Source organism: Symphalangus syndactylus, chromosome 4 (assembly GCF_028878055.3).
Source record: "Symphalangus syndactylus isolate Jambi chromosome 4, NHGRI_mSymSyn1-v2.1_pri, whole genome shotgun sequence".
NCBI classification, from domain to species: domain Eukaryota; kingdom Metazoa; phylum Chordata; class Mammalia; order Primates; family Hylobatidae; genus Symphalangus; species Symphalangus syndactylus.
In genome coordinates, this window is record NC_072426.2 from 87,098,017 (window position 1) to 87,122,009 (window position 23,993).

General features: G+C 39.5%; 1 protein-coding gene across 11 annotated transcripts in view; it reads right to left on the reverse strand.

The window, feature by feature from the left end:
* Positions 1–23,993, reverse strand: part of BMPR1A (bone morphogenetic protein receptor type 1A) — a 174,675-nt gene that overhangs the window by 93,498 nt on the left and 57,184 nt on the right. The window contains exon 2 of one of the 11 annotated variants that reach the window (XM_063638131.1): positions 5,030–5,204. The exons of 9 other annotated variants lie outside the window; for them this stretch is intronic. The gene's annotated coding sequence lies outside the window, so the exon portion shown is untranslated. Of the gene's footprint in view, positions 1–5,029; positions 5,205–10,780; positions 10,828–23,993 lie in introns of all 11 variants that reach the window. One more of the 11 variants, XM_063638128.1, reaches the window with a different exon arrangement.

Below are 23,993 nucleotides of genomic sequence, written 5' to 3' on the forward strand. Positions count from 1 at the left end.
AAGATTAATATAAAAGCCATCAACCACCAGCACAAAATCTGTTTATGTACCTGCAGTCACTTTTTGGCTAATGGCAGCACCATTAGCCAAAAAGTGCCCAACTGCCAAAGTTTAAAATCTTGGGATCACAAGCCCCACTTCCCTCTGCTTCATCTATTATACTCAGGAGTTACTAAATGCTGCTCATTCTAACTCTGATACACGTATCTTTAAAATGTCTCCCCATCTCTACACATATTGTCTGACGTAGGCTCTCATCTTTCATGTAGCTCACCTCCATTCTTACCTCTATTCACTGGACTCACGTCTCTAAAATATAACTATGCTTCATGAAAAGATTATAAACATCCTGTCATTAGGAAGATGCAAGTTAAAACTACAAGAGATACACTATACAGCCATTAGAATGGCCATAGTCAAAAGACAATACCAAGTGTCGATAAGCATCTGGAGAAGCTGGAAACCTCATACATTGCTGACGGGACTGTAAAATCATGCAGTCACTTTGGGGAATAGTCTGTAAATTTTTTTCTTTGTTCTTTTAGAGGTGAGGTCTTGCTCTGTTGTCCAGGCTAGAGCGCAGTAGCGCAATCACGGCTCACTTCAGCCTTGATCTCTTGAGCTCAAGCAATCCTCCCACCTCAGCCACCCGCCTCAGCCTCCCAAGTCACTGGAATTATAAGTGTGAGCTACCATGCCCTAATTTCTTAAAGTTATATATAAACTCATCACAGGATCCAAAATTTCCTCTTCCCAAGAGAAATATGTGCCCACACAAAGATTTATCTACAAATGTTCATAGCAGCTTTGTTCATAATAACCAAAAACTGGAAACAATCCAAACACCCATCAACTGCTGAGCACATAAAGTGTCATCACCACAGAATGGAATACCACTAGGCAGTAAAAAGGCACAAAATACTGATACACATTACAGCGTACATGGGCCTCAAAGACACGCTAGATCAAAGAAGCCAATGTAAAAATACTGCATACTGTATGTTTCCAACGCATATGAAATGTTTAGGAAAAGCAAATTTAGAGACAGAAAACAAGCAGTGGTTGCCTAGATGAGGAGGTAGAAGGCAGTGATTGCGGGAGGTGATAAAGTGTTCTAAAAACAGTCACAGCACAAAAATTTACTGATGTTAAAAAAATTTAAGTGTGCCTACATTTTTTTTTCAATGATTTTTTTTTTTTTTTTTTTTTAGACAGAGTTTCGCTCTTGTCGCCCAGGCTGGAGTGCAATGGCACGAACTCGGCTCACTGCAACCTCTGCCTCTTGGGTTGAAGCAATTCTCCTGCCTCAGCCTCCCAAGTAGCTGGGACTATAGGCGTGCGCCATCACACTCAGCTAACTTTTGTATTTTTAGTAGAGACGGGGTTTCACCATCTTGGCCGGGCTCATCTCGAACTCCTGACCTCGTGATCCACCCTCCTCGGCCTCCCAGAGTGCTGGGATTACAGGCGTGAGCCACCACACCCGGCCTTTTTCAATGATTTCTAATTATGTACAAAATGAAGTCCAAATTCTTTAGAAGGGCATTCAGACTGCTATAATCTGTTTTCAATCTATTTAACCTAACCTGCCTTACCTTCTGCTACGATTCCTGCCCAACAGCTTCCTGATAACTGTATTAAACTATGGATTTGCTATTTCCTAAATATGCCACCCTATGCAGTGCTGGTCCCTTTCTTCACACTTGCAATTCTATTTCAAAACTCAGTGTTCTTATCTTTTCCCAAGTGAACTTCCATTTGTCCTCACAAACACCCACCTCAAGTATCCTCTCCCTTGTTTTAATCCTCCACACTCCCTTATGTAGTTACTTGTTCCATAGGATTCTAGTAATAACACATTGTGCGCTTATCATAGTGAACCGTGATTACCTACTTACAGGTATATCATCTTTACAAAAAACTCGAGTATAGCAATAGCATTTTACTAGTGCTTGTGTCCCTAGGGTCTGATACACAGTACAGTGCCTGGCCTATAGGAAGTAATCAATACACTTCTAAATAAGTTAATGACGAATAGCACTGAAGAGAAAAATCCAAAAGTAGGTAAAATGAGCTATGCACCAAAATGACACTTGCACAAGGATGATTAGTGTCACTATTTTTTTTGTTTGAGACAGGGTCTTGCTCTGTCATCCAGGCTGGAGTGCAGTGGTGTGATCCTAATTCCCTGTAGCCTCCACCTACTGGGCTCAAGTGATCCTCCCACCTCAGCCTCCAAAGTAGCTGGGACTACAGGCAAGTGCCACCAAGCCTGGATAATTTTTTGTTTGTTTGTTTGTAGAAACGAGGTCTCTCTATGTTGCCCAGGCAGGTCTCAAACTCCTGGACTCAAGTGATCCTTTCACCTTGGCTTCCCAGACTGCTGGGATTATAGGCGTAAACCACTGTGCCTGGTGCTACTGTTATATAAAAAAGAAAAACAAGAAGTTACCCAATGTCACCTAAATGTTTATTAGAATAGGATCAATTAAACAGTCACACTAAACACTATATAGTCATTTAAAATAATGAGATATATATCTTATCTATTTGTATAGACATAAAAAGACATCCCAAACACTGAAGGAAAAAAACTATAAAATAAGTTAATCCTCCATTATTTAAAAAAGAAAACAAAACTGTACACACAGGTACTTGCATGCGTACATCTGTGCATCGTGTATAAGGAAGGTGCAGGGCTGAAGGGTGCACACGCAGCTGTACTGGTGCAAACGAAGAAGTGAAAACAACCTTAATTGCGGATCAACTGACAAATGGCTAAACAAAATGTGGTCTTATCCATGCAGTGGAACATTATTCAACCATAAAAATAAACAAAGCCATAAAAAGAACTGGTTCATGATACAACAGGGATGAGGCCTGAATATATGCTAAGTGAAAGAAGCCAGACATATGATTCCACTTATAGGAAATATTCAGAATAGGCAATTTCACAGAGACCGAGAGTAGATTTGTGGCCGTCTGGGGCTGGAGAGTGGGGAATGGGGAATGGGGAATGACACCAAAAATATGATCCATGAAAGAAAAAAAAAACACGATAAACTGAACTTCAACAAAATTAAAAATGTTTGCTCTACAAAAGACCCTGTTAAGAAGGCAAAAAAATGAGGTACAGGCTAGGAAAATATATTTGCAAACAATACATGTGATAAAAGCCTCACCTAGATATAAAGAAATCTCAAAGCTCAACAATTGAAAAAAATTTCAACTAGAAAATGGGCAAAAAATATAAAGAGACATTTTACTGAAGAGGATATATAGACGGCAAATACGCACATGAAAAGATATGGTCGGCCGGGCGCGGTGGCTCACGCCTGTAATCCCAGCACTTTCGGAGGCCGAGACAGGCAGATCACAAGGTCAGGAGATCGAGACCATCCTGGCTAACACGGTGAAACCCCGTCTCTACTAAAAATACAGAAAATTAGCCGGGCGCGGTGGCAGGCGCCTGTAGTCCCAGCTACTCGGGAGGCTGAGGCAGGAGAATGGCGTGAACCCAGGAGGCGGAGCTTGCAGTGGGCTGAGGTCGCGCCACTGCACCCCAGCCTGGGTGACAGAACGAGACTCCATCTCAAAAAAAAAAAAAAAGAAAAGATATGGTCAACATTACTAGACATCAGGGAAATGCAAACCAAACTATGCTGCACACCTACTGGCACAGCTAAAATAAAAAAAAAGTGACAATATCAAATGTGGACACGAATGTGAAGAAACTGGATCTCTCATACATTGCCAGTGAGCATGTAAAATGGCACAGCTACTTACAGGTAAGCCACCAACTGCACACCCCTGGGCTCTGGCAAAGATTCTTTGCTTGGCCAAATGAGCCAGGCTCCTGAACTTTTATCCCAGGCCTATCTGTGTACTTCCTTGTAAATTCCTGTTTTAGCAAAGAACCCTGCTAAGCCACATTAGCAAACCTCCCGTCAAGGTATCTGATTACCCTCTTCTTCTTCTGCCACCCTCCAGCTGATGTCTGATCACCTTGGCCTGTCTTCAGCAAGAAAGAATCCTGTTATGGTCAGTTTAGGCAGAAACCCCTTACACCTGACGTTTCCTCTTGAGAATTTTCCATCCACTGGCCCTCAACCAGCTCCTTGGCTACAAATTCCCACTTGCCCATGCTACATCCAGCACTGAGGCCACGCTCTCTCCCCACCCATTGTAAGACACTATTGTACTGCTCCCTACACTTACAGGGATGATCCTGAATAATGTCTTCCTTCCCATGCTTTAACAAGTGTCACTGAATAATTTTTTTTCTTTAACAGCACCTCTCCCAAAGAAATAAAAATTTATGTCCACACAAAAAACTGAACATGAATGTTCACAGCTGCTTTACTGTTAAAAGCCAAAAACTAGGGAAAGAGATTATCTTTCAAAAGGTGAATGGATAAACAAACCATGGAACCCTATTCAGCAATAAAAAGGAAAGAACTGTTGATTCACACAACTTGGATAGATCTCAAGGAATTGTGCCAAGTGAAAATAAGCTAATTTTAAAAGGTCACATACTATGTGATTCCATCTATTAATATCCTTGAAATGTCAACATCATAGAGATGAAAAGCAGATTACTGGCTGCCATGGGGCAGGTGTGTGCAGCACAAGGGAGATCTTGGTGGTGGTAGCATTTCTGTCTTGATGCCACAGCGGTTCACAAATCAACTACATATGTTTAAACAGCAGAGCACTAAACACACAAAATGTACCAATGGCAATTTCTAGTTTAATGCTCTGCTGTGGGTAGTAAGAAGTAACCATTAAGGGAAAGGTGAAAGGCACAAGGGACCTCTCCTTACTATTTTTTGCAATTTCCTGTAAACCTATAGTTATTTCAAATTTAAAATTTTAAAGAACCTACTTTGAATAGTAAAATAACTGTTCAAGGACTATACAAGATACATCATTTCTTTGAAACTATCTTTCTTTTATGTAGGTGTGAGTGTATATACATATGTGTGTACATACAAGTTTATTTTTTGGAGAACAAAGAAGAAAAAATCACCTACGAAATTTCAATTCTGCCAAGGTTTCTAGTTTCCTAGAAACAAAACAGCAGTCCCAGGTCGACTTCTGGGTGCTCAGTCTGAAGTTGGGAAAGGGCCCTTTCCCTCCATATCCCTCCTGCTCTGGCTCCATGAAGGGGTGGCAATTCCGAGGGGAGTGCCAATCTGTGGCACCTGCAACAGAATGAACCCCAGATAATCATCCAGCTCTATGTTCTTTTGCAATTTATCCTTCCCAACAATGAAGCATAAAAACACTTCCACATTCTCAATCTTGCTCTACAACTTATGAACCTAACAAGACATTTAAATTTTTTGATAACACCCTCTTTCCTTTTCCAAGTAAATCCAATTCGGCCAGTAGAGAAATATATTGTATATGTATTTTTTTTCTACAGAGCTTTTGAGAAATTATCAATAGACCATTTGTTTTGTTAGCTAATAGGTAAATGGCCCATGGAACAAGCTTCCTAGAAAAATTTCACCACATAAAACAGTTAAATTTCTACTGTTAATTCAGGAATTATCAGAGAGTGATTCTAGATTGCTAAGAGTTCACCAGCTCTGCTAAAATGGGCATGATTACACTCTCTCAACACATAAAGAAATTCAGAATTGACGTTATGAATACCAGAGTTACGCTATGATACAGTGAAACCATCAGGGACTATTAATACATGCTGCTATTTGTTTCAGATCTAAATAATCACACAAGAGTGTTGTGGCTTTTTACTTACTGGCTTATTTGTTTCAGCTTGCACCCCTGTCTTTCTGCTATGTTTTCTCCCCTTTGCGAACCGCTACCTGGAATGCACACTTGCTAATAACAGCATCACCCTCTACCCACTTCTCCTTTATGTCATCCCTGGAAAACAGCAAACTAGCTTAATGTAGTTCTGTGGTTCAAGGTCTATAAAAATAAAAAGGCTGCATAAGACGGATGGCCTGAGACTGAAGATGTAAAAAATGAACACATCTTCTATTATGATCAAGTAATTGTTGTACCATGATACTGCAATTTTTTCCTTGAGACAGAGTCTCACTCTGTCACCCAGGCTAGAGTGCAGTGGCACGATTTCGGCTCACTGCAACCTCCGCCTCCCTAGGTTCAGTGATTCTCCTGCCTCAGCCTCCCAAGTGGCTGGGATTACAGGCACATGTCACCACACCCAGCTAATTTTTGTATTTTTAGTAGAAACAGGGTTTCACCATATTGGCCAAGCTGGTCTCGAACTCCTGACCTTGTGATCCGCCCTCCTCGGCCTCCCAAAGTTCTGGGATTATAGGTGTGAGCCACTGTGCCCGGCCTGCAATTTTTTTCTTTAAAGGACACTTTAAGGAGAAGGGAGAGATGACTTACCTGAATGAGTCAACATAGGAAAAAACAAAGATGGGTGGAGCTAAAAAAGTAAACACATCTCAAATGCCTACTTAACATTTCTAACTAAATAGGCTAAAACTCAAAACACATGAAATGTAACTCACTAACTCACTATCTCGCTTGTCCATCCTCTCACAAACTTGCTCCTCTTAAACTCATTTGGCTTATTCCACAACTGTAAAAGAAGACATTCTGCCATACCTAGTAAAGCTGACGGTGTATATACCCAAGACTCAACAATCCCAGGTCTACGTATATAACCCAGAGAACCTTTTGTACTTAGCTACCATGAGCCACGCAAAAGAATATTTGAAGCAGTATTTTTTTCCATACCAAAAACTAAGTGAAACCCAGGTGTCAAGCAGCAGTAAAACAGATTGTGGTATATTCATAAAATATTCCATATTCCAGTAATTTGGAATATTATATCAAATAGTGAAAATTAATGAACCTCGGCTAAGAATGTCAACATAAATGACATCTCAAAATTGTAATGTAAATTAAAAAATCAAGCCCAAGAAGAATACACACAGAATAATTCCATACGTATAAAGCTCAAAAACAGGAAAAGCGTAAAAAAAAAAAAGTATGTTAAAGGGACAACACAAATGTGGTAAAACTTAAGAAAAAACTAAGGGAATTACATCAAATTTAGGAGGATGGTTACCTCTGGGAAAAGAGGAGTAAACTGTCTTGAGGGATGAAGGAGTTCAAAGTTGCTGTTATATTTCTCAAGATAGAAGTTTGGACCAGATTTATTCATGTATTGTTATTATTATTTAAAATGGATATATACATGATAGATAGATAAGCAGATAGATCCCTGTAAGATTAAACCTATCTAGAGCAGACATGGTTAAATGTTAATATTTTAACAATTTAAAAAAAATTTAAATCTATGCCCCACATTACATAAATGTCTATTACTTTATGTAATATACACAAATGTCTATTACAGCACTTTCTATAATTTTGGAATATAACATACTAACAAAATTAAGAGTAAACTACAAAATTCTATTTTGAAATTTAAAGACACAATATCACAAATCTTTAATAGAAGTATATTAAAGCAAATACTAAACTATTATACAGTGGAAAAAACAACATGTAAAAAAAATTACTTCTCCTAATGTAATATAATGGAAAATCAATGCCATCTATATAGTATATTCATTCCAAAATATTTTTATTTTAATCTAGGCATGAAATATAATCAGCAAATTGTGGGACTGCTTATATAAGAAAAGGAAAAATATGATGAGATTTCATAAAAGACCACTGCCGGGTGGTAGATGGAGGTGGGGTAGTGGCTTATCCTATAGTAAAAGAAACTAAAGAAATATGACAGCCAAAAGTGTGTGTGTGTGTGTGTGTGTGTGTGTGTGTATTTCCTTAATTGGTTTCTGGATCAAATATAGATATATTTAGCTCTCTACAGATATAGATATATTTTTTCCCTTGGTTTCTGGATCAAAAATTAAAACATCTATAAAGAACTGTTCTGGGGGAGAAAATAAATGAAATTTAAATAGGGATCACATGTTCGATAATATTGTATTAATACTGTATCTCTTAAGTATGATAATGTAACTCTTCAGGAAGACAACCTTGTTCTTAGGATACACGTGCTAAAATGTTTAGAAGTTAAATATCAAGATGTTTGCAGCTTACTTTCAAATGGCTCAGGGGAATAAAAAAAGTATATATGTCTTTATAAACAGAGAAAGAGAAAGCAAATGAAGCAAACCTTAGCAAGTGAGCCGCTGAGTTAGTGAAAGACACAAGGGTGTTCACTATTCATTCAACTTTTCCATCAATTTATAAATTTTTAACAATTTGCAGAAAATATGTATTTTATTCTTTAGTTATGGGTAGTAATTTTACCACAAAGCTTAATAAACAGTGTTAGTATGACAGAGCTTATTAAGATCAAATATTAACATATTTACAAGCAAGTCCCAAATATCTTTCCTCCATCAGTAATTTTAAAACTTTTTTTCTGGAAATTGTGAATTACAAGTTGAATGAAAGGCCAGGCACGATGGCTCACACCTGTAATCCCAGCACTTTGGGTGACTGAAGCAGGAGGATCACTTCAGCCCATGAGTTCAAGACCAGTCTGGGCAACAGAGCAAGACCATTATTTCCACACAAAAAAGTTAAATTTAGCCAAGTATGGTGGCACGTGCCTGCAGTCCCAATTACTAGGGAGGCTGAGGTGGGAGGACCACTTGAGCCTGGGAAGTTGAGGCTGCAGCAAACCATGATTGCATCACTGTACTCTAGCCTGGGCAACAGGGCAAGACCCTATCTCAAAAAAAAAAAAAAAAAAAGTTGAATGAAAAATTAATTTTTGCTTAAAAGGTCAAAAGATTATGTCTGTGCTTCAGAAACAATATCATAAGCAATTTGAGGGCAAGGACATTTATTTTGGCAATTCAATTATACTATATATAACTCACAAAGACTTTATTTTACACTGCTAAAATAGATAAAACCATACTAATATATTAGAATGGGATTTCTTGGCTGGGTGCTGGTGGCTAACCCCGTAATCCTAGCACTTTCAGAGGCTGAGGTGGGAGGATCGCTTGAGCCCAGCAGGTTGAGGCTGCAGTGAGCTATGATCGCGCCACTGCACTCCAGCCTAGGAAACAGAGTGAGTCCCTGTCTTAAAACAAACAAACAAAAAGCAAGAAAAAAAAAAAAAGAATGTAATTTCTAAATGTTCTATTATTTCTAATATATTTAGAAAATTACATTTCTAAATGTCCTATTAATAGTGTATGTTAAAATTTATTTCTCAAAATAGATTTATTTCCTAATGATGCATACTCTAAGATTATATTTACAATATTTTTCAGGATTGCTAAGCAGGTAGTAAGGGTGGAATCAATTCCTTTATGTGGACAAAGTTTCCTGAAAAACTAATTACATTTCACAGAAAATGATAACCATCTGTCACCTTAAGGATGTACGGGTTATGTCAGAAATTAGTCCAATTAAACTGTCATGTAATACTTAATTGTTATTTACTAAAAACTTAAAATCATCTTCACAAAAAAACCCAGTTGTAACCCACCCAAGATGTGTGCATCAATAAACTAACAAAATTCTAGAAGTTACAGAAAATAAAATTATTTTCAATTAAGAGCACCCATGTAAAATCCATCACTTGTACACGAATATGCCAACTAGTGATTTCAAACAGGAGAAATAAGTCTAGCAATATTTCCTCCAAAAGGCCAGGTGTGGGACAGCGCTGCTACATGTCCGTGGGTGGATAAACACACAGGGAAGAAAGTTTTAGATGGGAAGCCTACATTTAAGTTCTCATCTCTATGTGATGAGAGGCAGGTAGTTAATTACCATATAGCACTGTCTTTTAAATCCGTGAGTCACATGCCTAAGGGAGGGGCCTGGATGCACGATAAGCAGCAACTAGGGCAATCAAGGAAGGTTTCAAAAGGAAGCAACAACAGGTTCTGAGGAGCTGCAGACAGGCAATTAGCAGCAACTACTACCCCAACACAATGCACATAATCCAACAGCCGACTAGAGACTACCCACCTTCTTGCAAAAACACAGCATGTACCTTTGGGACTAAGTTTGTGAGGCTAGGTATGTTTGAATTTCAGAGATAGTCTATTATCGACAGACAAGTGAGACTGAAAGAAACACACACACACACACACACACACACACACACACACACACACCCTGGTAATATTTCCAGGGGCCATTAAAGCAAATTTTAAAACATTTAAGACATAGTTCCCTGTCTGCAAGAAACATGTAATCAACATGAGGAGCCAAGACATAAAGATATTCAAATTTAAATAATGGTAACAGATGACACTGCAAATGTCATACCACCACACACGATGACTAACCGAAGAGCACTAAAGTTTACTGCTTCACAGGTGGGAAGTAATTTAAGGTGGCCTTCCAAGGATCCGCAGGATTTGATACTATGCAAGGAGGGAGTAGTGCAAGTTCAAACAGGCATTCCACAGGGTCAGGGAGGGTACTTTGTGGCTGGTCATGGCCCCACGGGGGGTCTGGATTCTATGGTGGTGAAGCAGGATCATCAATGTATGGTCTGACCCGGATGATAAATATACAGCTGCCCTAAGGCCCATGCCCACAGCACACATAACTGCTCATTTTAGTTCTCCTTCCAACCAAGCATTAAAGACCTCATAGTGCTTTTCCATACAGAATCCTCAGCAGCCAAGATGACAGGATGTTTGAAATGCATCTACCATTCTTTAGGAAGTAAAGAGAAGAACACAAAGATAAGAAAGAGCATGGGCTCTGTAGCCAGACTGAATACCAAGGTTAGAATCCTGGCTCCACCACTTACCTGTTGTAATCCTTTGACCAAGTTGTTTAACCTCCTCCATACCCAATCTGTAAAATGAGGATCAAACGAGTTAATATAGGTATGGCACTTAGAACAGTGCCAGGCAGACAGTAAGCACTAAGTGTAAGCTACTATTATTGTTCTCTATCAATAGGAAACCAACTGTATTTTCAGAGAGTAATTAGAAGTTTATACAGGAGAATAATACAAGCAGCTGTATTAAAAGCTTGCTGGATACAGAAAACACTCTGAATCACTGGTAGAAACACCTTCCATTATTTAATAACACTGCCTAATAATAGCATCAAACACTTGCTGGTTGATTTAAGAACAAAATTATGCCAACAATATTTACCGAGTTCCATTTATCAAACATTTACTATGTGCCAGTTACTGTGCTAAATTCTATACATTTATTATCTTGCTTAATCCTTAAAATAAGCCTATGAGGCAGATACCACTGGTAATCCCATATTATAGATAAGAAAACTGAAGCTCAGGCCGGGCACAGTGGCTCGCACCTATAATCTCAGCACTCTGGGAGGCTGAGGCGGGCATATCACCCAAGGTCAGGAGTTCGAGACCAGCCTGGCCAACATGGTGAAACTCCATCTCTACTAAAAATACAAAAATTAGCCAGGCATGGTGGCCTGTAATCCCAGCTACTTGGGAGGCTGAGGCAAAGAATCACTTGAACCCAGGAGGCACAGGTTGCAGTGAGCCAAGATCGTGCCACTGCACTCCAGCCTGGGTGACAGAGCAAGACTCTACCTTAAAAAAAAATAAAAAAAAAATAAAAATGGGAAAAAAAAAGAAAACTGAAGCTCATAGTGATTAAGTAACCTTCTCAAAGTCACACAGTTAAGATATGGTAGTTTTGGGATTTAAACCCAGATCAGCCAGACTCTAAACACTGTACTTTTAATCCTAATGCCATACATTTTCTTCCCAAATCCTGAACCAATTGCCCGTGACTGTGATAATGGTTGTACAGATCTGTGAGTATACTAAAAACCATTGAAGTGCGTGCCCTTTAAATAATTGTATGGTATGTGAATTATATCTTAATAAAGCTGTTTCAAACCATTAACAAAAAATAGTAAAATCAGGATACAGGGTCCTTGGGGTTTTACTCATACACAGACTGGGACTAGAATAAAAAGGAAAATTGAATTCATTTTGGATAGAAAAATGAACATTTTTCAAACAGAAAGATTTAGAACCTATATATAAATACATGACACATGCTAAAGTTGGACCTAAATAATGAATAAAATGTAGATCAAGAAATATCTGTGAGGCCAGGCATGCAGGCTCAGGTCTGTAATCCCAGCACTTTGGGAGGCCGAGGTGGGTGGATCGCTTGAGCCCAGGAGTTCGAGACCAGCCTGGGAACATGCAGTTCGAGACCAGCCTAGGAACATGGTAAAACCCCTCTCTACAAAAAATACAAAAATTAGCTGGGTGTAGTGGTGCGTGCCTGCTGTCCCAGCTACTCAAGAGGCTGAAGTGAGAGGACCACTTGAGCCCGGGAGGTCCAGACTGCAGTGAGCCATGATTGTGTCACTGCACTCCAGCCTGCACAGAGCCAAGAACCCGTCTCAAGAAACAAAAGGAGGGAAGGAGGAGAAGAGAGGGGGAGGAAGGAGAAAAAAGAAACATCTGTGGGTAATGATGATGTCACAGTGAACCCCTTATCATCAAGTCAACATTTTGGCAACAGAGAGGTAACAACATGATCATATTGTTATTCACTTTTAGCAAGGGAGCAGCACAAAATGTGGGCAATAGCATAAAGTTTTTTGGAAAAATGTAATGAAGTTAATGGTCTCCTGTACAGCCTTGGGAGGTATATATGCAGCCTCTCTAGAGAGCAACTTAGCAATGTGCATGATGTACCCACTAGCCCAGCAATCCTACTAATAAAAATCTATATTTAAAAAAAATCATGTTGTGCACCCAGATTTAGTGACACGTATGGTCTTACGACACGCTTAATGACAGCAGAACAAGCAAAAACAAAAATAATGTAAATTACAGTACAGTCAGACAATATTGTTAACAACAGCTAATGTTTATTAAGTGCCAAGAATTATTTCTATGTGTTGGCTCACTTAATACTTACAGCAACCCTAGAAGTTAGTAAGAATGTTATAACTATTTTCAAGATAAGGAAACTAAAACCCAGAGGAGTAACTTTCTTCAGGTCACACTGCAGCAGTAACTGAGGCCAAGATTTGAACCAGGGCAGTCTCAACACCGCCACTTTGTGTAACTACAAACGTTATGCCACACGAGAATAAGTACTTGGAAACATACTCACAATATATTAAGATAGAAAAAATCAGATCACAAAATAACCGTGTGATCATTCTCTGTTTAATGCATTTAAAAAGAGAGCGATGGAAATGACATGCCCTAGAGCTTAACAATAGGTACTGCTGATATTACAGTTGACAACTGTCTTCTTTATACTTTTCCATATTTTCCAAATTTTCTACTGCAGGATGATTTTTTTAAATGACCTTCTTTAAAAAAATAAGTGAAAAGATTATTATTTACAACACTGCAGGCCAGGCACGGTGGCTCACGCTTGTAATCCCAGCACTTTGGGAGGCCAAGGCGGGCGGATCATGAGGTCAGGAGATCGAGACCACGGTGAAACCCTGTCTCTACTAAAAATACAAAAAAAATTAGCCAGGCGTGGTGGCGGGCGCCTGTAGTCCCAGCTACTCGGAGAGGCTGAGGCAGGAGAATGGCGTGAACCCGGGAGGCGGAGCTTGCAGTGAGCTGAGATTGCGCCACTGCACTCCAGCCTGGGCAACAGAGCAAGACTCCGTCTCAAAAATAAAAATAAAAATAATAAAAATAAAAATAAATAAAAATAATAAAAATAAAAAATAAAATAAAACACTGCAAAAAAGGACAAGTAACAAAAACCATGGAACCAGCAGTTAAATCTGCTATTGGGGTTGCTGATTCCAGAGAAGTGGTAGATGCCAACCAGGCAGTGGCCAGTAAGGAGTATATGAAACAGTGACAGGCGCTACACAGGCATCAACTAGCATCCCGAGAAGTCCGGGGGGAGGGCAAGTAGCACGGTACATAGCTGTGAGGTAATGGCAGTATCAAGGGAAGGTTTTGCTGGTTTGTTTTGAACTTGAAGGAGATTTGATCAGTGTTACAATCGAACTAGAAACAGTCAAGGATGGAGAGATGGATAATGAGAGGGAGGTCTCAGACAATAAGGACTGAGCCTTAGAAAAACGGAAAAACTTCGTGTGAAACAGCCGAGGAGGAAGAAAAGAAGTCATACAGTGATCTTTCAGGTGGAGACAGAAGAAACTGACAGAACTTAATTTGGTACCCTCAAGCTTCTCTAAGAAAAAAAAAAAAAGATGTCATCTTCCAAACTAAAAAGGTGATTCTGGGTGCAGTGGCTCACGCCTGTAATCCCAACACTTTGGGAGGCCAAGGCAAGAGGATTGCTTAAACCCAGTAGTTTAGACCAGCCATGGCAACGTGGCAAAACCCCGTCTCTATCCAAAAATTTTTAAAAAGTTAGCCAGGCATGGGGGCGTAATCCTGTACTCCCAGCTACTCAGGAGGCTGAGGTGAGAGGACCACTTGAGCCTGGGAGGTGGAGGCTGCAGATGAGCTATGATCACACCACTGCACTCCAGTTTGGGTGTCAGAAAGTTAGACCCTGTCTCAAACAAAACTAAACTAAAAATGTGGTATTAGGTACAGGGTGAGAAGCAGGGTTAGTAGGAAAAGTGCTAGAAAGCAACTGGATTCACCTTTTGCCAGAGCCAGCAGAAACCATCAGCCTAATCATCAACTGACCACAAATTCTCCTCTGGACAATTCACATTACAGACATAAATGAGAGTACTGCAGGAAGTTGGAAAAATCGTTTATTCTTCACAGTTAACATGTACATAAGCTATGCCACTCATAACTGAAGAATCCATGGTATGCCTGGAGACTGTTACCCTACCGGTAATTTCAAGGATAACAACCACTACCACAATCCATGAGGCTGACGTGATAAGTGCCATTACTTTTAGATGAGATGCATAGGCAAAAGAAGCACTAGGCTTCAAGCATAAATTTCTAATTTGACAATAAAAACTAGTTTGCTATGAAAATTCAAGTTGTGGCCGGGCGTGGTGGCTCATGTCTGTAATCCTAGCACTTGGGGAGGCCGAGGTGGGCGGATCACGAGGTCAGGAGATCGAGACCATCCTGGCCAAAATGATGAAACCCCATCTTTACTAAAAATACAAAAATTAGCTGGGCGTGGTGGCACGTGCCTGTACTCAGGAGACTGAGGCAGGAGAATCGCTTGAGCCCAGGAGGCAGAGACTGCAGTGACCTGAGATCGCGCCACTGCACTCCAGCCTGGGAGACAGAGCAAGACTCAAAAAGAAAAAAAAAAAAAGAAAAACAAGAAAATTCAAGTTGTAAAGATCTCAAATTCTGTATAATTGAAAAGTTTTCTAAGGCCAATTGTTACAAAACATGGTATTTTTAATACACATACAGAGATCTCCAGAGATGCAAGTGGCTTTAAAAAATAAGTAGCAATAATAATAGTAATAATAACAATAATAAATAAGTAGCCATTTCTTCATGTGTGAGGATACAGTCACGGAAGTAAGAATGTAAGATACGGAGGTAAGAGCTGAGTACTGTGTAATATGTGGCTGGCTTCACTTGCATGCCCAATGCTTTACATGCATTACTGCATTTCATCCCCAAAACAATTCGGAGGCAGGAATTCTTCGTGTTCATTCAACGTATTTACTGACTGCTAGCTCTGTGTCCCAGGAACTAACCTAAACCTCAGCATACCGCAATGAACAACAACAACAAAAAAAATCCAAAAAATCTTGCTTTCTTGGAAACTGTATCCTATTTCAGTGTCTGTCTTAAGGGGCTTGAGTAATTTCTCTATGGAGTAAAATAAAGTGGGTGGCAGAGATGGAACTCCAATTCAGGTATGTCAGACCACAGGTACACAGTCTGAATCATTCAAACTATGATTCTAGCATATGTAACTGCTGCTCAATAGAGAGAAAAAATAACTTCTACATTTATCTGAGTTTCTCAATAATAAATAGTACTTATTTGAGAATTTTGAATATTTTGTTGTTTTGCTTATACTACTGCCCTCCCTATAGGAAATGACCTGTCAAGAAAACCTAGCACCAATCCTCAGTTACCATGTTTCTTTCCAACCACTTTATAAACTTTAAAGCAAAAAATCCTGAAGCAAAAAACCTCAGACAAAAGCAATCTGAAAGCCTCTTCATCTGCTCCCTAAAATTATTAACCAAAGAACTATTCATACTTCAGCAAACTTCAATCTTCAGTTAACATGTTTCTTTCCACTTAATAAATTTTAAAACAAAAAAAACCTGAGCTAAAAGCAATCTGAAGACCTCTTCATCTGCTCCCTAAAATTATTAGCTGGTCGGACACGGTGGCTCACACCTGTAATCCCTGAACTTTTGGAGGCCGAGGAGGGCAGATCACGAGGTCAGGAGTTCGAGACCAGCCTGGCCAACATGGTGAAACCCTGTCTCTACTAAAAGTACAAAAATTAGCCAGGCATGGTGGCAGGCGCCTATAATCCTAGCTACTCGGGAGGCTGAGGCAGGAGAATCGTTTGAACCCGGGAAGCAGAGGTTGCAGTGAGCCGAGATCATGCCATTACACTCCAGCCTGGGTGACACGGTGAGACTCCGTCTCGAAAAAATATTAACCAAAGAACTATTCACACTTCAGCAAACTTCTTAAAATATTAGAGGAAACTCTGCTAGTACTTTGTTGAAGATTTTGGCATCAATGTTCCTAAGAAGTATTATCTGTAGTTTCCTTGTAGTATCTTTGTCTAACTTTGGTGTCAGTGTGATGTTGGCCTCATAGAATGAGTTGGAAAGGGTTTTCTTTCTCCAGTTTTTTTTTTTTTTTTTGAAAACTTGAAGAATGGTATGAGTTTTTCCTTAAATGTTTGGTAGAATTCGCCAGTGAAGCCATCAGGTCCAGCGTTTTTCTTTTCTGTCAGGAGATTTTTGATTACTCATTCAATCTCCTCACTAGTTACAGGTCTATTCTGATATTCTATTTCTTCATTATTTAGTCTTAGTAGGTTTTGTGTTTCTAGGAATCTGTCCATTTCATCTAGGTTATCCAATTTGTTGGCATTTGTTTACAATACTCTTTTATTTGCAAATCCACATTAACGGCAGCATTATTCACTACAGCTAAAATGTGAAAGTAACCCAAGTATCCATGGATGAATGGATAAGCAAAATGTGGTATATGCATACAATGAAGTATTGTTCAGCCTTAAGGGGGGAAATTCTGAGACATGCCACAACATAAACCTTGAAGACATTATGCTAAGTGAAATAAGCCAGCCACCAAAAAGAAAAATACTAAATGATGCCACTTATACGACGTACTTAGAGTAGTCAAGATCATAGAGAGATTAGTAGAATCGTGGTTGCCAAGAATGGGGGAAGGGAAGAAGGGAGAGTTGTTGTTTTATGAGTATAGTTTCAGCTTTACAAGATAAAAAGAATATGGGAGATGGATGGTGGTGATGGTTGCACAACATTATGAATGTATTTAATACCACTGAACTATATACTTAAAAATGTTTATAATGATAAATTTGGGGTATGTATATTTTACCTTGATTTTAAAGATTGGAAAAAAGTTATTGTAGAAATGGGGATGGCTGGAGGAGACCTTTATCGCAAAGACTCATTTTTTCACTTGTACTTTCATTATCTGAATTATTTAATATGCAAACAGATCATTGATAATATGCAAATAGACTCATATTATTATTCTCTTTCCCTTAACGAGTTAATTCCTGTTAGAATTTTCCACCTGTGTCTGGTGTTATCTTGGGTGCTGTTCCCATAAAGGGTGGTTCGTCAACCTCAACTGGACCCTCTCTGCATGTAGGTGAGGCTTGTGAACTAGCAGGCTTCACTGCAGGGTAACTCCTGCTTGTGCAGATACGGAGAGCCTTAAATAGTGGGCTCTTCCCTGAAGCCATTCAATTTCTTGGAAAAGAGTCCTTCAGACTCCTAGGTGAAGTGTATAACTCCAATTGTCAGTGCTCTGCAAACAAGTGGAAAAAGGACATGGACAGAAATTAAAGACAAGGAGGTGTATCTCCTGATCCAGTAGGTCGACTTTCGCTTAATCCCCATCTGTAGTGTACTCCTCTTCTGTACTCTCTTCAAATCTGGAGTTTTACTGATTCAGTTTCTCTATAGACAATCAACTGCCCATCCTTTGTCAAAATGAGGGAGGGGTACTGAATTACTAAGGTAGGGGTCAGTGCTGTGGATAATGCCACAAATGTGACCACGTGTATAATTTTAAATTTTCTAAGCAGCTTCATGAAAAAAACTAAAGAGAAAGCTGAAAATAATTTCAATACATCTTATTTAACCCAATGAATACAAGATGTTAATATGTAATTAATATAAAAATTATTAAGATATTTTACACTTTTTTCCAAATATAGTATTATTTTAAAGTTACAGCACATCTTAATTAGGACTAGCCACATTTCAAGTGTTCAATGGCCACATGTAGCCTAGTGGCTGCCATGTTAGATAGCACAGGTCTAAGTGATGTTGTGGTAACAACCCCAACATTTCAATGGCTTAGCACAACAGAAATTTATTTCTGCCTCGTGTAATATGTCCAACACGGGTATGCAGGGGCTATTTCCAGTTATTCAAAGAGCCAGGCTGACCACTTTGTTCCTGCATCAAATGAATCCTATGACCAGGGATATCCTAGGCAAGAAAGAGAGCAGAGCATCTTCATGGGCTTTTCACTATGCCAGCTCAGAAGTAATACAATCTCCCTCAAAGTCCACTGGCCAGCATCAGTCACCTGATCCCACCTAACATCAAGGAGCAAAGGAATTAAATGTTCCCATCAGCCTGGGAGTAAAGAAGACCTAGATGTGGACAAGCACTAAGAAGTCACTGCCACAGGAAGGCACTTGGCCGTGTGGGCGGGTGTGAGGCACAGGATCTCAGTCCTAGATTCCAGGGTATCGCTATTTCATATACAGATTTTTAAACCAGTGTTTAGCCTGAACTCTCATCTCCAGTTACAGATAAAACCAGTGCCTGCAAATCTCCAGCTTTGAGAGAGGTAAAGACTTCCATGTCCCTCTACAAGCCAAATTAACAAACAAGTCTTCATTGGAACAAACAGTGGGCACATTTGAAGATGCAGATGGTGCGAAGGGCCTATAGCATAAGGGTTGAAGTGGACACAGCAGTCAAGCCCTGATGAACTTGAAAATGACCAACCAGACCTCCCTGCTAGGAAAGAGCCTCACTCACACAGAAAAAAAACTGCTGAAAATTAAAACAACATTGAACAGGAAAAGGTTCTCCAGAAACAAAGGAAAGAGGAAGCCCACATAAAAGTGAGGGGCAGTAATAGAAACAGGAGACCTCAAAGGCAATCTGTGTTTCATAACGGAAAAATAACTCTGTGAAATTAGAAATGCTATCCCTGAGTCACTAGGTCTTCTTCCAAACATTCAGGAAAATGAACTTCCAATAAAACTGACCCATTGCAAAGTTTTCAGATCCAAATCTCATAGAAGTTATTATAAGAAAATGGGGAAGGGGCCAGGCATGGTAGCTCACGCCTGTAATCCCAGTACTTTGGGAGGCCAAGTCGGCGGATCACAAGGTCAGGAGTTCGAGACCAGCCTGGCCAATATGGTGAAACCCTGTCTCTACTAAAAATACAAAAATTAGCCGGGCACGGTGGCGCGCGCCTATAGTCCCAGCTACTCGGGAGGCTGAGGCAGAAGAATTGCCTGAACCCAGAAGGCAGAGGTTGTAGAGAGGTGAGATCGCACCACTGCGCTCCAGCCTGGGCGACAGAGTAAGACTCCGTCTCAAAAAAAAAAAAAAAAAACAGAGAAGGAATCGGGAACAAAACAACATCCGCCTTACAGACAAATGCATCATGCTAGAAGGCCAGAAACACAAAGGAGATTAAAATTAGAACCTACTATTAGTATTTCAAAATGAGCTAAAAACATTAAGAAAATTATATAAAGCATGAAAAACAACATTAGAACAGAAGAAACTCAGAAATGTGAGAACATGACTCGGTAAGTAATTCGAAATTTAAAAATTTATTTGAGAAATGAAGAATAAAACTCAAGGAACACAAGAATGAATATTACAGATGCCTTCGAGAAATTGAAAGTGAGAAGGAGATAATTCTAAAAACCCAAAAAGAAATGATGAAATAATAGGATTCTAAAGAAAGCAACAAAAATTGTTCCTATTTCTTGTATAACAGGAATCCCTGGAGAAAGCAAAAGCAGGGGAACAAGCAACACTAAAAACTGTAATCCAAGAAATTTTTGCGAAAATTAAGAAAAAAGAGCTAATGCAGCCCGTACTCTCAGCACTGGGGAAGCTGAGGCGAGAGGATCACTTGAGCCCAGGAATTAGAGGCCAGCCTGGACGACATGCCAGGACACCAGAAAAAAATTAGAAACTACATACTTAAGGCACACATTGCATACTGGAAAATACTGAGCCAAAATAATCAACACCAAGATATAGTAAAATTGCAGGATTTTTAAGGAAAAAATAAATTTGAGCATCTAGGCAAAAACATCAAGTAATTTATAAGGGAAAAAAACTACATTAACAACAAACTTTCCAAAAGCAACATACTATACCAGAAAATAAAATACTCAAGGAAGGAAAATGAAAGCCAAGAATTTTATGGCCAGTAGAACATTCAAGTATAAACATTACACATATTATCAACATACAAAAACTCAGGGAATATTGTTCCCATAAGCCCTTCTAGAGATATCTACTAGAAAATGAGTTGGAGAGAACCCATGTAGATAGAGGGATACTGACATAGGAATAGAGGTAAGCACTAAATAGTCACCTGTCGACTACACAGAGATGAAGAGGAACAGAATACAAGGGCGCATAATGGGTGTGTGCTCTAATGGCGACATGCCCTGGTGATATACGGAAGACAACTGCACAGGGAATGGGGGGAAATGGAGAGCTCATGCAAAGAATGGTTTTAACTGGTTTCAACCCATGGTGGATATATTATTGTTGTTTTGTAACTGTCAGAGACATAACATGTGACAAAATAAATGAGTAATTATCAAATATTCTACCACACCTACGTCCTTGAAAACCAGGATTCCGAGGGTAGTACCTCCCAGCACTATCCACTTAGAATTAGAAACGAAGACTAACTCAGTAGCAATGGGCATTAGAACACACCAACAATCCTGGTGGTGGTTTTGAAATACCATTTCCCACTGAAAAAAACCCAAGGCTTCTTGGAGATATTCCAGGTGTGAGGCAGAAATTGTAAAAGATGTTCCCAGAATGTCTCATTTTATAAGGTAGTGAGGGGACTAATCACAGACTATGAGTGACTTTAGAAGGACTCAGAAGCCTACCAGAAGAGGCTCCCCTTGGCCAAAAACGAACAATTTGAGCTTTAACAGGTGTAAGAATTACAATGGACTGAACCCCAACAAATGAGTTCATAACAATTCAAAAAACAAAAAGGAAAGAAAATCATCTTCAGAGAAGATAGGGAACCAAATTCATTATTTTTAAAATTGTTACAATTCCAACTATATGACATTTCTGGAAACAGCAAAACTATGAAGACAGTAAAAAGATCAGTGCCAGGGGTTGAGAGGAAGGAGCAATGCGTAAGCAGAAAGCACAGAGGATTCATAGGGCAGTGAAACTATTCTCTATGATACCATAATGGTGAATAGACATCACTCTGCATTTAATATATAATATAACCCATATAACGTACAACACCAAGAGTGAACCCTAATGAAGCCTACAGACTTTGGGTAATAAGGACATGTCAACATAGGTTCACCAATTGGAAACAACGTGCCACTCTAGTGGGGGATGTTGACAGTGGGGCAGGCTATGTACATGTGGATCGGGGAGATACGGGAACTCTTCGTATTTCTTCAATTTTGCTGTGAACCTGAAAATGCTCTAAGAAACAGTCTGTTTTTAAAAACTGCTCAGTAAAAGGATAGAATAAGCATGTATTTTGTCTTTCCTATTCCCTGGAGAACTAAAAGGCATACAGCTCTGTAGGAATATGCTGGTAATCCCATTCCTAGGTACTTAGCTGGTGAAATGTAACCTATGTGCAAGCAAGAAATCTATACATGAATGTATAGAGCAGCTCTATTCATCATCGCCAAAAACTGGACATAACACAAACGTCCTTCTAAAAGTAAACGAATAAAAAACTGGCACATCCATCCAATGGAATGATAATCAACCACAGAAAGGGACAACACTCTTGACACATGCAACAACTTGGATGACCCTCAAAAGGCATAATGCTAAATAACACAGTCTCAAAAGGGTACTTCAAAAAGACAAAACTAGAGTGACAGAAAACAGGTTGCTGGTTTCCAGAGTTAGGGGTGAAGTAAGGGTGTGACTGCAAAGGGACAGCAGGAGGTTTTCTGGTGACTGAACTGCTCTGTATAATGACTGTTGTAGTTTGTTATATCTATAGATGTGTTAAAATTCATAGAACTGTATTATTTTTTGCCCTGGAGAGCAGTGGCATGCTCAGAGCTTACCATAACCTCAAATTCCTGGGCTCAAACAATCCTCTCATCTCAGCCTCCAGAATAGCCAGGACTACAGGTTGACACCACCACGCCTGGCTAATTTTTCTAATTTTTTGTAGAGATGATGTCTCACTATGTTGACCAGGGTGGTCTTCAACTCCTGGGCTCAAGCGATCCTCCTGTACCTGCTTATATTAATTTTTAAAATAAAATTTAAACAAAAGTATGACAGCTAACAAATGATAACAGAATTCGACTATCATACATTTGCAAACCCCAGTGAAGACCTAATCAGCATTCGGCATCAAAGCTACTAAAATAATATCACAGAGACACAACTACACATTGTGTGTCTCCTAATACAATAACATACTGACTGCCTATAAGATAGACAAAAGCCCTTGACATCAGAATCTGATCACACCTCTTGGTGTAGCTGCCAATTTGCGGGAAATACAGAGACAGAGAGAAGCTGAACTGTACCATGGGAACATAATTAGAAAAATCCAGACCGTAAGAAACTCTACAGGTCAAATAGGCAAAATTCTTCAACAGATAAATGAGAGGCAGGAAGGGGAGAATCCATCGATTAAAATAGACTTAAAAGACATATTAAGACACACAAAAATACAAGCAACAAAGGAAAAAACAAATATAAACTGAACATCATAAAAATTAAAAATTATGCTTCTTGGCTGGGAGCAGTGGCTCACGCCTGTAATCCCAGCACTTTGGGAGGCTGAGGCGGGTGGATCACTTGAGTTCAGGAGTTCAAGACCAGCCTGAGGAACATGGCAAAACTCTGTCTCTACCAAAAATATAAAAATTAGCAGGGTGTGGTGGCATGCACCTGTAATCCCAGCTACTCGGGAGGCTGAGGCAGAAGAATCACTTGAACCCGGGAGCCAGAGGTTGCCGTGAGCCAAGATGGCACCACGGCACTCCAGCCTGGGCGACAGAGCAAGACTCTGGCTCAAAAAAAAAACAGAAAAAAACAAAAAACAAACAAACAAAAAAAAACGGGCCGGGTGCGGTGGTGGTTCACTGGCAAGGCGGGTGGATCACCTGAGATCAGGAGTTTAAGACCAGCCCGACCAACATGGTAAAACCCCATCTCTACTAAAAATACACATACACACACAAAAATGTTGTGCTTCAAAGGGCACCATCAAGAAAGTGAAAAGACAACTCACGGAATGGGAATGGTAGAAAATTTTTGTACATCATGTAACTGATAAGGACTTGTATCTGGAATATATAAAGAACCATTAAAATTCAACAATAAAAAGAGAAATAACCCAATCAAAAAAGAGCAAAGAATCTCAGACAGTTCTCCAAAGAACGTATGCAAATGAGCAAAAAGCACATGGAAATGCTGAACGATATCAGTAATCAAGGAAACACAAATAAAAAACACGACAAAATACTTCAGACCCACCTGAGTGGCTATAATAAAAAAATAATAACAAATGTTGCCAAGGATGCAGAGAAACTAGAACTTTTATAATCTGCTGGCAGGGCTGTAAATGG